Source organism: Sus scrofa, chromosome 6 (genome assembly GCF_054392235.1).
Source record: "Sus scrofa isolate SSC_HxYL_T2T_F1_AM1 chromosome 6, Sscrofa_HxYL_maternal_Yorkshire_Landrace_v2.0, whole genome shotgun sequence".
Lineage (NCBI taxonomy): Eukaryota > Metazoa > Chordata > Mammalia > Artiodactyla > Suidae > Sus > Sus scrofa.
Window position 1 is genome coordinate 175,146,580 of NC_139388.1, and position 12,872 is coordinate 175,159,451.

The following is a 12,872-nucleotide window of genomic DNA, read 5'->3' on the forward strand; positions in this document are numbered from 1 at the left end:
GCATTGCTGTGAGCTGTGGTGTAGGTTGCAGACGAGGCTCGGATCCTGCGTTGCTGTGGTTCTGGCATAGGCCGGTGGCTACAGCTCCGATTCGACCCCTAGCCTGGGAACCTCCATATGCCATGGGAGCAGCCCTAGAAAAGGCAATAAATAAATAAATAAAATAAAATAAAGGGACATCTGTGTCCTCTGCCTGAAATGAGGAATCTTGGACCTGGGAGTCCCAGGTGCCCTGAAAACAACTCCATTCCATGGGCATATTCTCAGGGTTGCACCAAATCCATGACCAACCCCCAACTTTGATCCTAGAGTTGCAAGCTTGGAGCTGCAAATGGATTCTGAGGATACACTGGTGCCCTCAGGTGAAAAACTGCTCTAACAGTAACTCTCAGGACTTCCTGCTCTCTCAGCTGCCCTGGGGGCTGTACCAGCCTTGGGCAAGCCTGCAGCTTTGACATTATAGTTCCTCTCCCACTAAGTGCCATGAAGTGCCCCCAAAAGTTGGGTATTTCTCTATCAAAAACTTTTGGGACACTCAGCCTAACTTACCCAAGGCTATTATATGAAAACCCTGAACTGCCCCACCCATTGAACCATGGGAGCCTTATTTTTTCTTCATACATGAATTACCTGAAATAATTAGCCATGGTGTATGAATTTATGGATTTATTTCTATCTTTATTTCCTTGTTTATTGTTTTGGATCCCCTGTGGCATGCACATATAGTGTGGTCAGGAATTGAATCCATGCCACATCCCTTACTACCCCAGGCTTGTACTTACAACCCTCTGCCACCACCAGTATAATGTCAGGAGAGCATTTTGAATCACTTTATCTATCAATTCACTTAGCTACTATGTAGGAATTAGTGTACGTATTTATTGAATTCTTGATAAATTGATCTCCTTTGACTATTTACTTTTATTTATTCATTTATTCAGGTGTCACCTGCGACATTGGGGATTTGTCTGGCCAGGTTTTTATCTCCCAATGCAGCTCTTGCCACAGCCACAGCAGCAAGAAAGAGAGACTCTTAAGCCAGGCAGCCACCAGGGAACTCCATGAGAGCTTTCTTGATATCAGTCAATCCTGCTTAATTCATCAGACCTGGTTTCAGTCAGGCCTACAAGCCTGGCATGGTACTGGAAAGAGAGGCTCACATGGAAAAGCAAGAAGTTTCACTAGGTCACTTGAGCAAAAAAAAGCACAGGCATTAGCATAGCTGCCAGCCGAAATGCCACCGAATTCCACCATCCATTCATCAGCAGAAACATCTATCCAGATACCTAAACCCTCGACAGTCAGGGGCTTGAAAATCGGCAGGTCATGATTCAAAACAGTTGCCATTTCGGTCCTGGCTTATGCCTCTGGAGGAACACAAGGCAATCTGAAATGCAGTGAAACTCTCATGCATTCTCAACACTCTGTCATCCAACCAGTCTGAAAATCCACACCCAATGCTTAAGGGACTCCTGTGTCCTCTGCCTGACATGAAGCATCTTGGAACAGAGAGTCTCAGGTGCCTGGAAAACAAAGCCAAACTTCTCAGTGCCTGCTGGGTTTCTGTAAACCCACCAACAACCCCAGCTCTGAGCCTGGATAGTCGGCCTTGGAGCTGCACAGGGGTCCAGGAGGTATTGTGGGGCCATCTTGTAGACACATCTGCTCTAACAGCAACTCTCAGGTTTTCCTCTTCTCTCTGGCTCAGCAGCCCCTGGGCTACATTATCCTTGGGCAATTTGCTGGTGGACTTTCCTTCCCCCTCTTTCTTTAAATACCAAGAAGTGCCCAACAAAGTGGCCCATGTCTCTCTCAAAGTTTTCCAGAACCCTGAGGCCAACCTATCCCACACCAACCCGTTAAAGCCCTCAGCTCCATACCCATCATGTCGCGACAGCATTCTTCAATTTTTCATATATTCATGCACTTTTGTATATGTGGATACGGGTGTGTGCATATGTAATTATTTATTTTCTTACCTTTCTGACTTTTATTCATTCATTGGTGCATGCTTTTCTGTCTTTCTTTCCCTTTCTTTTTCTTCCTTTTTCTCTATCACACTTTCGTTCTTGCATGATTGGCTCCACGGAGTTAGAGGAGTCCTCTTGAGAGAAAAGCCACAGGAGTTATGCAGCTGCTCACCAAAATATGACCATTTTACCTCTTTCCATTCACCATCCGTAAGCACTTGATCCAGGTCGCAAACCCCAGCTCAGCCTCGGGTTTCAAAAGTGCCAGCTCTGGCTTCACGAGCCATGGTGTCCTGGTCAAAGATTCCTGCCTCTCGAGAAACAACAGGCCGTCTGATCTCATTGAACCTTCCAGGCTTTCTTACCACTGTGACATGTGACCAGGCTGCAAATCCACATCCCATGCTGAAGGGACCCCTGTTTTCTCCGCCTGACATGAAGTATCTTAACCTAGAGAGTTCCAGGTGCTCCGAAAACAACCCCAAATCTCCGGGTGCTTGCTGGTGCTTTCCCCAAACCCATCATCAACCCCATAGCTGTGCCTGGAGCCTGAAGCTTTGGAACTGCACATGGGACCAGAAGGTACACCTGGTGTCATCTTGTGAACATGGGCCCTAACAGCCACTCTCAGGCCTTCCTTCCTCCTGTCTGGCTGAGCTCTCCTGGGGGTTGCCCTGGCCTTGTGCTAGCCTGTGAATTTGACTTTATATTTCCTCCCCTCTAAGTAACATGAAGTGCCCTAAGAAGTGGGGTATTTCTCTATCAAAACCTTTTTGGCCACTCAGCCCAACTTACCCAAGGCAATACTGTGAATACCCTCTATTGAGCCATGGAAGCCTTATTACTTTCTTCATATATTAATTATCTGAAAAAATTAGCTATGGTGTATGAATTTATGGAATATTTTCATCTTTATATATTTATTTATTTATTTTGTACCCCCTTGTGGCATGCTTATATTGTGTGGCCAGGAATTGAATCCGTGCCCCACATTTTAGTACCCCAGGCTCATCCTTAAAACACTCTGCCACCACAAATATAATGTCAGGATAGCCTTTTGAGTTGCTTTATCTATCAATTCACTTAGATACTATGTAGGAATATTTGTATGAATTTTTAGACTTCTTGATCTATTGATCTTCTTTTGACTAGATACTTTTATTTATTCATTATTTGGGTGCCACTTGTGACATTGGGGAGTTTTCTGGCCAGGTTTTGACCTCCCAACTCAGCTTTTACTACAGCCCCGGCAGGGACAGAGACAGACTCAAGCCAGCCATGAAGGAACACCATGAGAGCTTTCTTGATATCAATCAACCCTGATTAATTCATCAGACCTGGTTTCAGTCAGGCCTCCATACCCTGGTGCTGTACTGAAAAGAGAGGCTTGTATGGAAATTCAAGAAAGTAATTTCACTAGGTCTCTTGATTAAAAAAAAGCACAAGGATTAGCACAGCTGCCCACCAAAATATCACCAAATTCCACCATCTATATATTGGGACCAGCCTCTATCCAGATACCTAAACCCTCCACAGTCAGGGGCTTGAAAATTGCCAGCTCATGAAACAATTGCCAGCTTTGTGGGTCCTGGCTCCTGCCTCTGGATGAACACAAGGCAATCTGAAACCCAGTGAAACCCTGAAGCATTCTAATTGCTCTGCCACCTCACCAGGCTGCAAATCAATATTCAGTGCTGAAGGGACCCCTGTTTCCTCTGCCTGATATGAGGCTTCTTGGAGCGGAGAGTCTCAGGTGCCTGGAAAACAAAGCCAAACCTCTGGGTGCTTGCTGCAGTTTCCACCAAACCCGCAATCAACACCACCAGCTGCAGAGGTCTAGAAGGCACGCTGTTGCCATCTTGTGGACATCTGCTCTAACAGCAACTCTCAGGTTTCCCTCCTCTGGGGCTCAGCAGCCTCTGCATTGTCCTTGGGCAATAAGCAGGTCAGCGTTCCTTCCTCCTCTTTCTTTAAATACAGAGACGTGCCCGACAATGTGGGCTATATCCCTCTCAAAGTCTTTCAGAATACTGAGGCCAACCTAACCCTAATCCTACCCCTACCCCTAAGCCCCCTATCCTAATCCCATATCCCTCTAACCCTAACCCCTCACCCCAAAGCCAAACCCTAACACCAAACTCAATCCCAAAACCCAACCTGAATCCCAACTCCAATCTAAACCCTGACCCCCAACCCTAAACCCTAACCCTAATCCCAATTCTAGCCCCTAACCCTAGACCCTAACCCCTAACCCTAACCCTAGCCCATCAGGTGCTCATGATTGTGGAAAATGGGCCTTGCCCCTCAGGTTCTGTACAAAGAACACGTGTGGGGTCCTGAGGGTCAGGATAGACCTGGGGCCGCAGCTCTAGCTCATTTTCTAATTTTATCTGGCTCATGAGTGGGAGACTATTTCAAGAAGACTCTCCTCATGAGAGAAATCCTGGAATCAGGGAGAAGAGGGGAGGTGGGTGGAAACAGGGGCCAGGTACCCTGGTGCATTGGAAGCCTCTGGAAGACCCATTGGAGGGAGGCTGCACAGAGAGAAGTCCAGGGGCACAGACCTGCCCAGGAGCTGCAGTTTGTTAGTCCAGATCCTGCTCTAAGGTGCTCAGGGTCCGCTCTAACAAGCGGGGCTGGGGGAGGGGTCTGCAGTGAGGTCTCTGGGGTTCCTGTGTCCCGATCCTTGTCCAAGTGCCTGCCCAGGTGAATTCCATATCCTGGTGGCAGCCTACCTTTGTGAGCCCCAGGGGCTGCTGGGTGCCTTCCCAGGGGAGCTCCATATCTTTGGAGAGGCCTGCCCTTGGGAGCCCCGTGTGAACAAGCGTCCTTTGCAGCTGGCACAGAGTTGTTTACTGTGATTCTCCTGAGGGCATTGCTGGGATGAGATGAGAACCAGAAAGTGCTATAGGTCTTTGGACTCTCCACCTAGGCTCATCCAGAGTGACAAGGTCAGTAGGTGGGTGCTGGCTGCTGTGCCACATGAGGGAGGTCCCATGAGGTACCCCTTGCTTTTTCCACCTGACAACATGGAGGCTTCCTTAGGACAGAGTGGACAGCCCACCCCAGGCGGGAGCTCCTGGTGACCCTCAGGGGACATGGGAAGGAGAGGCCAGGAGGGAGGGAAAGTTGGCCCAGGCAGAGCCATGGGTTAGGAGACCCAGGGGGTCTTCTGTGTCTGAGTTGGGAATGGAGAGCAGGTGGTGAGTGTGACCCAGAGAAGCTGATTTTCTGACATGAGCCTAAATCCACTTAAGGGGGAAAGGCCTCCTGGGTGACCCAAACAAAGGATTGTAGGACAAATCCCATCCAAGAAAGGATTTGAAGGATGAATCCCATAGAAGGGAAGGTTTGCAAAGTGAATCTTCCTAAGGTGCTATGAGCTTGCCCCTCTGAGGAGGGTTGTGAAAATAGGCAGGGCCACGAAATCACCCTTAGTGAGCAGTGGGTACAATTGTGCTGATCAATGTCTATAGCACAGGCCTGGCCCTGCTGATCTCAAGATCTTGTAATCTAGGTATCCAGGGATAGAGGCTGTTTTAGGCATATGGGGAGCAGCTCATGAGTGTAAAACATTATTGGAGGAAATTAATATTCCGTGATTATACTCCTTGGGATTTAGTCATAATCCCCAGGCTTTAGATCTGACATGGGTATTCTATGTCTGCCGAGGGAGATCACACTTTGGCCCGACAACAGCTCCGTGTGGCAGGGGGCACCCAAATAAATTGAGCAATCCAAACAGAGATTGAACAGAATGAGCTTACTTGAGAAAGAATGAAGTCAACCTCTTGCTCTCTTTCTCTCTCTTTTATATACACACACACACACACAAACATAGAGTCCTATAGAATAGCTATGGAATTGGATAGATAAGGCAATCCTAAAGGCTCTCCTGACCCAATACCTCGGGGGGCAGTGGGTTTGAAGTGCAACCTGGGGATGCGCAGCCTAGGAGTGGATGCATTTCCAGGGCAGGGTGTACCCGATGCCACATATGTGTGAAGGAATCTAATTCAACAAGGTAATAAATTAGGAATGAAAAAGGCCTCTGTAAATTCATACACGTCAGGTAATGAGGCCTGGTCTGATGCGGCGAGGCTAGGAAACCTTGACAGGATCCACGGAGTCCTTGGGCCTCGTGTGGACCTCTGCTCCCACAGCCCCCCCCCCCCCCCCGGGTTTTCCTGCTCCCTCTGGCTCAGCACTGCCCAGGGCTGCATTCCCTGGGGCCCAGGTGTGGGTGGGGTCTCCTTCCCTCACTCTCAGGAAGACCAAGAACTGCCCTTCCACCTGGGCTCCTTCTCTCTCCAAGGCTTCCAGAGCCCGGAGGCCAACTCGCGCCATGCCTCGCTGGGTAAACGACCATCCCCCGCACCATCATGGTATGCCAGGCTTCTTCCGATTTTATAGAGCCCTGCACTTACGAATTTATGACGAGAGGTGTGTAGGGATGGAACGATGGGTATAGTTCTTCACTGGCCCCTGAGATGCCTGCCTTCGTACAGTTAAGTCTGGCCTCGACCCTTGTTTGGTTTTGTTGTCTTTATTAATTAATTAATTAATTCATTCATTTATTTTGGTTTTCGGTTTCTCTCCGGTTTTCTTTCCCTCTTTCTTTTAAGTGTATTGACGCCACCTGGAGCGTTCGTGCGTTGCTTCTCTGTCGGTGGTCGCCAAAGCACAGTGTTTCCCAAAGCCACCCCAGCGCCGAAACAAGACATTTGCCCCAGGGGGCCAGAAGGGATTTCAGAATTGCCTGCCTATGCCCCACCAGGCTTTAGGTCATGCCTTCACACCAGGTGCATAGAAAGAAGAGAAGAGGCTCCCATGGACAGAAACGGAAGCAGTTTCCGGAGACCTCTGGAGAGACCATGCCCTGTGATTGGCACTGCTGCTGTCCAACATACCACCGTGTTGGCACCTCCCAGGCACTCTATGCGCATCCCCAAACCCAGGTCAGGCTGGCCTCCCTCAACTAGCAGCTCAAGCACAGAAACCAAGACAAAGCCCCAGAAAACCAGCCACCTACATGAAAACTGGGGAAGGCACCCGAAGACACCTTTCCCCAAACCAGACAGACGGAGGGCATCAGGCACCGGAAAAAGGAACACCGTCACTCATTCATCGAGAGTGAATCACACATCCCAACGAGGCCGAGGGACCTCCTCAGTCCTCTCCCAGTGGCCATTCTTTGGACGCCTTCGAAATGCAAACCCTGGACAGGGTGTGGACAAGAAGGTGCCCTCCTAGAGTGTGGGTGTCTAGGGCCCTGTGTACAACCACTCTGGGCCACAGGATCCAGGGCATCCGAAAAAGAACCCTAGAAGGCCTGCAGGACCCAGCACACCCACGCTTGGACATCTCTCCAGAACATGTCCCTTGCCAAGAGAGAAATGCCCCACGAGGTTCAGGCAGCACACTTCCCAGGAGCAAGCCATGGAAACGTGTTGTCTGTCCATGGACAGACGATTGGATCAGGAAGGGGATCTCCATACACACAACGGAAGCGGACGCAGCCATGAAAATGTGTCACAACAAGTGCCTTTGGCAGCCACTTCGTTGGAAAGAAAACCTCTCACACGACACAAGGTATGTCGGAGAGAGCAACCCCAAGAGCATGGGAAAGCCCTGCCCTCCGGAATCTTCCAAATGACACCAAGGAACCTTCGTCCAGGAAGGAAACTCTCGGATGGCAATACAGACTTTGGGTTGCCAGACTGGAGGGGGCGGGTGTGGGAAGGACAGGGATGTGAAAGGTGCAGATCCAAACACTTGCCCTTGGCGTGGGTCACCAAGGACACCCTGCTGTTTAGCCCCGGGGACAATATGGAGGCACTGTTTTTGGAAGCAAATGGAGGATCACGGGAGAAGAGCAATATGGACAGACATGTACGATGGGATCACTTTGGTGTTCAGGTCACATGGAGCCCCATACATCAGCGACAATCAAAAAGAAATCAGGATCAGAAACAGAAAAAATAAAAAATGACGACAGTATGAGCAGCTCAGCGTTCCCCTGAGAAGGTGTCAGGTTCGAAGCAGCTGCCCCTCGGTAAAAGAGACAGGCACAAAGACTCCTTTGATCCTGTCCCAACAGGGCTCTGTCTCTGTCCCTCCTGGGGTTGTGGTTTAGCTGCACTGAGAGATCCAAACCTGGCAAGACAACTCCCCAGTGTCCCAGGTGGCACCTGAATAATGAATAAATAGAAGTTCCTAGTCAAATAAGGTCAATAGATTAAGAATTCTAAAAATATGTACGTATGTTCCTACGTTTTATCTAATTCAGTTGATAGATAAAGCAATTCCAAATGCTCTCCTGACATTATACTTGTGGTGGCAGAAGGTTTTAAGGATGAGCCTGAGGTAGTAAAAGCTGTGGCATAGACTGAATTCCTGGCCACACTGCATATGCATGACCCATGGAGTACAAAAAAAATAAGTTAATAAAGATGGAAATAATCCATACATCCATACACCACAGCCAATTATTTCAGGTAATTATTATATTAAGTAATAACGCTCCCATGGCTCAATGGGTGGGGCAGTAGAGGGTATTCACGGTACCAACTTGGGCAAGTTAGGCTAGTGCCCTAAAAAGTTTTGATAGAGAAATACCCCCTTCTTAGGGTACTTCATGGCACTTAGAGGGGGAGGAAACATAACATCAAATCCACAGGCTAGCCCAAGGCCAGTGCAGACCCCAGGAGAGCTCAGCCAGATAAGAAAGCAGGCCTGAGAATTGCCATTAGGGATGATGTCCACAAGATGGCGCGAGGTGTACCTTCTGGTCCCAGGCTGCAGGATACAGGTTCAGACATGGGGTTGAGGATGGGTTTGGGAAAAGCCCCAGCAAGCACCTGGAGATTTGGGGTTGTTTTCAGGGCACCTGGGACTTTATGAGCCAAGATGCCTCCAGTCAGGCAGTGATCGCAGGTGTCCTTTCAGCACTGGATGTGGACTTGCAGCCTGGCTGGGTGTCACAGTGGTAAGAAAGCTTGGCAGGTTCATTGGGGTCAGACGGCCTGTTGTTTCTCAAGAAGCAGGAGTCTGGACCAGGACACCATCTCTTGTGAAGCCAGAGCTGGAAATTTTGAAACCAGATGCAGAGCTGGGTTTTGTGGTCTGGATAAAGTGCCTGTGGGTGGTGAATGGAAGGTGGTAAAATGGTGATATTTTGGTAGAAGCTGCACTAACCCCTGAGCTTTTTCTCTCAAGAGGTCTCCTGAAATACCATTCTTTTCTTTCCATTCTTGCTATAAACCTGGTAGGAAGACCTGATCAAAAGCTAGGTCTGGGGAATTAAGGCTAGTAGATTGATATAAACAAAGCTGTCTCAGAGATCACTTCTGGCTGCCTGGGTAAAGGATATGACTTTGTTCCTGCAGTGGGACTGGTAATATCTGCAGCTTGAAATCTGTCCATGGGCAGAGAACTCATACATGCTTCAGTTGGGGTCAATAAAGTAAGAATGAGAGAGAGAGAGAAGTAAAGAAATAAATAAAGACATACGTATGAATGAATAAAAGTCAGGTAAGAAAAATCAATAAATACATACATACAAATATCCATAAATACATAAATGAATAAATATATGAAAAAGTGAAGAAGGCATAACATGATGGGTATGGAGCTGAGGGTGAATGGGTTGGAGTTGGGGAGGTTGGCCTCAGTGCACTTTGAGAGAGACATAGCCCAATTTGTCGATCACTTCTTGGTATTTAAAGAAAGAGGGGGAAGGAAAGCCAGCCAGCATATAGCCCAAGGCCAATGCACCCGGAATGGCTGAGCCAGAGAGAGGAAAACCTGAGAGTTGCTGTTAGAGCAGATGTCCACAAGATGGCGCCAGAGTACCTTCTGATTCCTGTACAGCTCCAAGGCTGCAATATCCAGGCTCAGAAGTGGGGTTGATGGTGGGTATGTCAGAACCCCCAGCAAGCACTGAGAGGTTTGGCATTGTTCTCTGGGGTCCTGTGACTCTCTGCTCCAAGAAGCCTGATGTCACACAGAGGACACAGGTGTTCCTTTAGCACTGGATGTGGATTTGCAGCCTGGTCCAGTGGCAGAGCATTTAGAATGCTTGAGGGTTTCACTGGGATTCAGATTGCCTTGTATTCCTCCAGAGGCAGGAGCTGGGACCCACACAGCATCTGCTTTGAATCAGGGTTCTGCTGTGGGAGGCAGAGGGAGGCCTGAGATTTTGTTAGAGAAGATGGCCACCAGATGGCGCCACAGCACCAGCGTGCTCCTTACCCCCCGACCCCGCATCACCTACACTTCACCTTCAGGCTCCCAGGCAAGATTGGAGATGGGTCCTTGGTCCGGTAGCCCAATGGCTAGAGAGTTTGACAGGCTAACTCGGGTCTGAGTTCCCTTGATGGTTTGGAGGCACAACCCTGGCCATCATCAAAAAGTCTGCAAACAGGAGTTCCTGTTGTGGCGCAGCGGTTAACGAATCCGACTAGGAACCATGAGGTTGCGGGTTCGGTCCCTGCCCTTGCTCAGTGGGTTAACGATCCGGCGTTGCCGTGAGCTGTGGTGTAGGTCGCAGACGCGGCTCGGATCCCGCGTTGCTGTGGCTCTGGCGTAGGCCGGTGGCTACAGCTCCGATTCGACCCCTAGCCTGGGAACCTCCATATGCCATGGGAGCGGCCCAAGAAATAGCAACAACAACAACAAAGACAAAGACAAAAAGACCAAAAAAAAAAAAAAAAAAGTCTGCAAACAATAAATGCTGGAGAAGGTGTCTGGCTGAGGAGGGAGAAGATCAGGTGGGAGGGAAGAAAAAGCTTGAGGAGACCTCTAGAGAGAAAGAGCTCTGGTATGAGCATAGCCTGTCCCCAGAAACCACTATATTGACACTGCATTCACAACCAGAAGGCCAACTTTCTAGAAGTACAATTCTACGTGGACCAGCCTGATTCTAGCAAACTGTAGGGCTAAAATCCAAGCCCAGTATATCTGGGTCCACCTGGAGAGGGTGTGTAGAAAAGGAAACCCTGTTACACGGTTGGGGGGAATGTAAAGTGGTGCAACCGCTGTGGAAAACGGTATGGAGATGCCTCAGAAAACTAAAAACAGAACGACCATTTGATCCAGCAATTCCACTCCTGGGCATCTATCCAGAGAAAACCGTGATTTGAAAAGATACATGTACTCCAATGTTCATTGCAGCACTATATACAGTAGCCAAGACATGGAAATAACTTAAATGTCCCTTGAAGGGGAGTGGATAAAGAAGATGTGGTACATATACACAATGGAATATTACTCAGCCATTAAAAGGAACAAAATAACAGCATTTGCAGCAACATGGATGAACCTAGAAATTATCATGCTAAGTGAAGTTAGTGAGACAGTGTGACACCAACATCATATTCTATCACTTACATCTGGAATCAAAAAAAAAAAAAAGGACACAATGAACTTCTTTGCAGAAATTGCAGAACAGATACTGACTCACAGACTTTGAAAAACTAACAGTTTCTAAAGGAGACAGGTTGGGGGGTGGGGGGACAGCTGTAGGTTTGGGATGGAAATGCTTTAAAATTGGTTGTGATGATGCTTGTACAGCTATAAATGTAATAAAATTCATTTTAAAAAAGGGAAAAAGTGATAAGTCACTGATAGCTAACAATGAAATAAACCTCAACTAATACTTAATCTATTCAAACTTTGTTAACCCAACAAAAGTATGCATTTAAGGAAAGATTTTTAAAAAGGCAAAAGGAACTCTACAACTACACACCTGGCCTCTTTATAAGAAACATTGCCTCTAGCACTTCTGGTATTAGAGGCTCTGTCTGCACAGTGATATCTGTTTATGGTCATTATATCCTGAGTGTGGAAAGGTGGCACAGTCATCTGTTCTCCAAATAGGGACTGTGTGACTGGTTACATGAGGTTTTACTGTCTCTCTTTAATCAGTGAAATTGACCTTCCCAAGTAAAGGCAGGAATAGTTTGAGAAGACCCTATGGAGCTTTAATTAATTAATCAAAAAACCAGTAACAACTTTAAGGGATAACACAGTTTTTAATGGATTAACAATTTTGGTTGGGATGCCCATAGAGAATAAACCTGATCTCAGGAGACAGCAGTGAGTAATGCCTTGAAGCCACGTCTTAATTTCCTGCTCAGGAATTGAACTTGGGCAAGCTGGCTGAAAACCAGGAACCCTAGCCTCTAGACCATCAGGGGCCAGAGGCTAAAAGCAGATCTGCCCTGACCCTTGCCCCCATTGAAAGCAAGAGTGTTTCAAGGAGGCAAAAACTATAAAAAGTGTCATAAAGTTTATTATTATAAGCACAGCACATGTGGAAGAACATGCAGGGAAGCATTTAGGAGCACAACAGCACACTCTCCTGCTGGTGGGGAGTGTGCCAGAGCATCATTAAATCACTTAGGTAGGGTAGATCTCCCAGATCTTGGTTTTCCTCTGGCCAATGGCAATTATTCTAAGTCTTGGTTTTCCTCTGGCCAGTTATCTTGTTTTGTTTCTCACACTTGATTGAACCCAGGGCCCTCCTAGGTGTGTGTGTGTGTATCTTTTAGCCCAGATGGATTCCAGCACAGGGGTTTATGGGAAGACTGACAGCATCAATTATGGGGTGGTACCCCTCCCTTTTTAATGCTAGGAGTCTTTCTGCACATGTGTAGTTGGGGTCTCCCTGACCCCAAGGATGGGAAGTATGTGACCTCTTGATCTTTTACCCAAGCAGGGCTTAGCCCCTCTCTGCCCTGCATTACCATTATTTTAAAGTGTCCACAGGAGAAAAAGTCCAGCTATTTATCTTATTCCTGTTATTTTCTCTTGAAGTATAAGCAGGAGGCAGTTGTAAATATCTAACCTGGAGCCTAGGTATCTTCTGCCTCAAAACAATCTTGGAGTGATTAAAATTCA

At 47.8% G+C, this 12,872-nt stretch overlaps 1 long non-coding RNA gene across 1 annotated transcript; it reads left to right on the top strand.

Moving 5' to 3' along the window:
• The first annotated feature begins 4,407 nt into the window (after positions 1 to 4,407).
• LOC110261255 (uncharacterized) lies at positions 4,408 to 7,930 on the top strand. The gene is made up of 3 exons (XR_002345283.2): positions 4,408 to 4,577; positions 4,808 to 4,921; positions 6,596 to 7,930. It is a non-coding gene; the product is annotated as an uncharacterized LOC110261255 (long non-coding RNA).
• Positions 7,931 to 12,872: the final 4,942 nt, after the last annotated feature.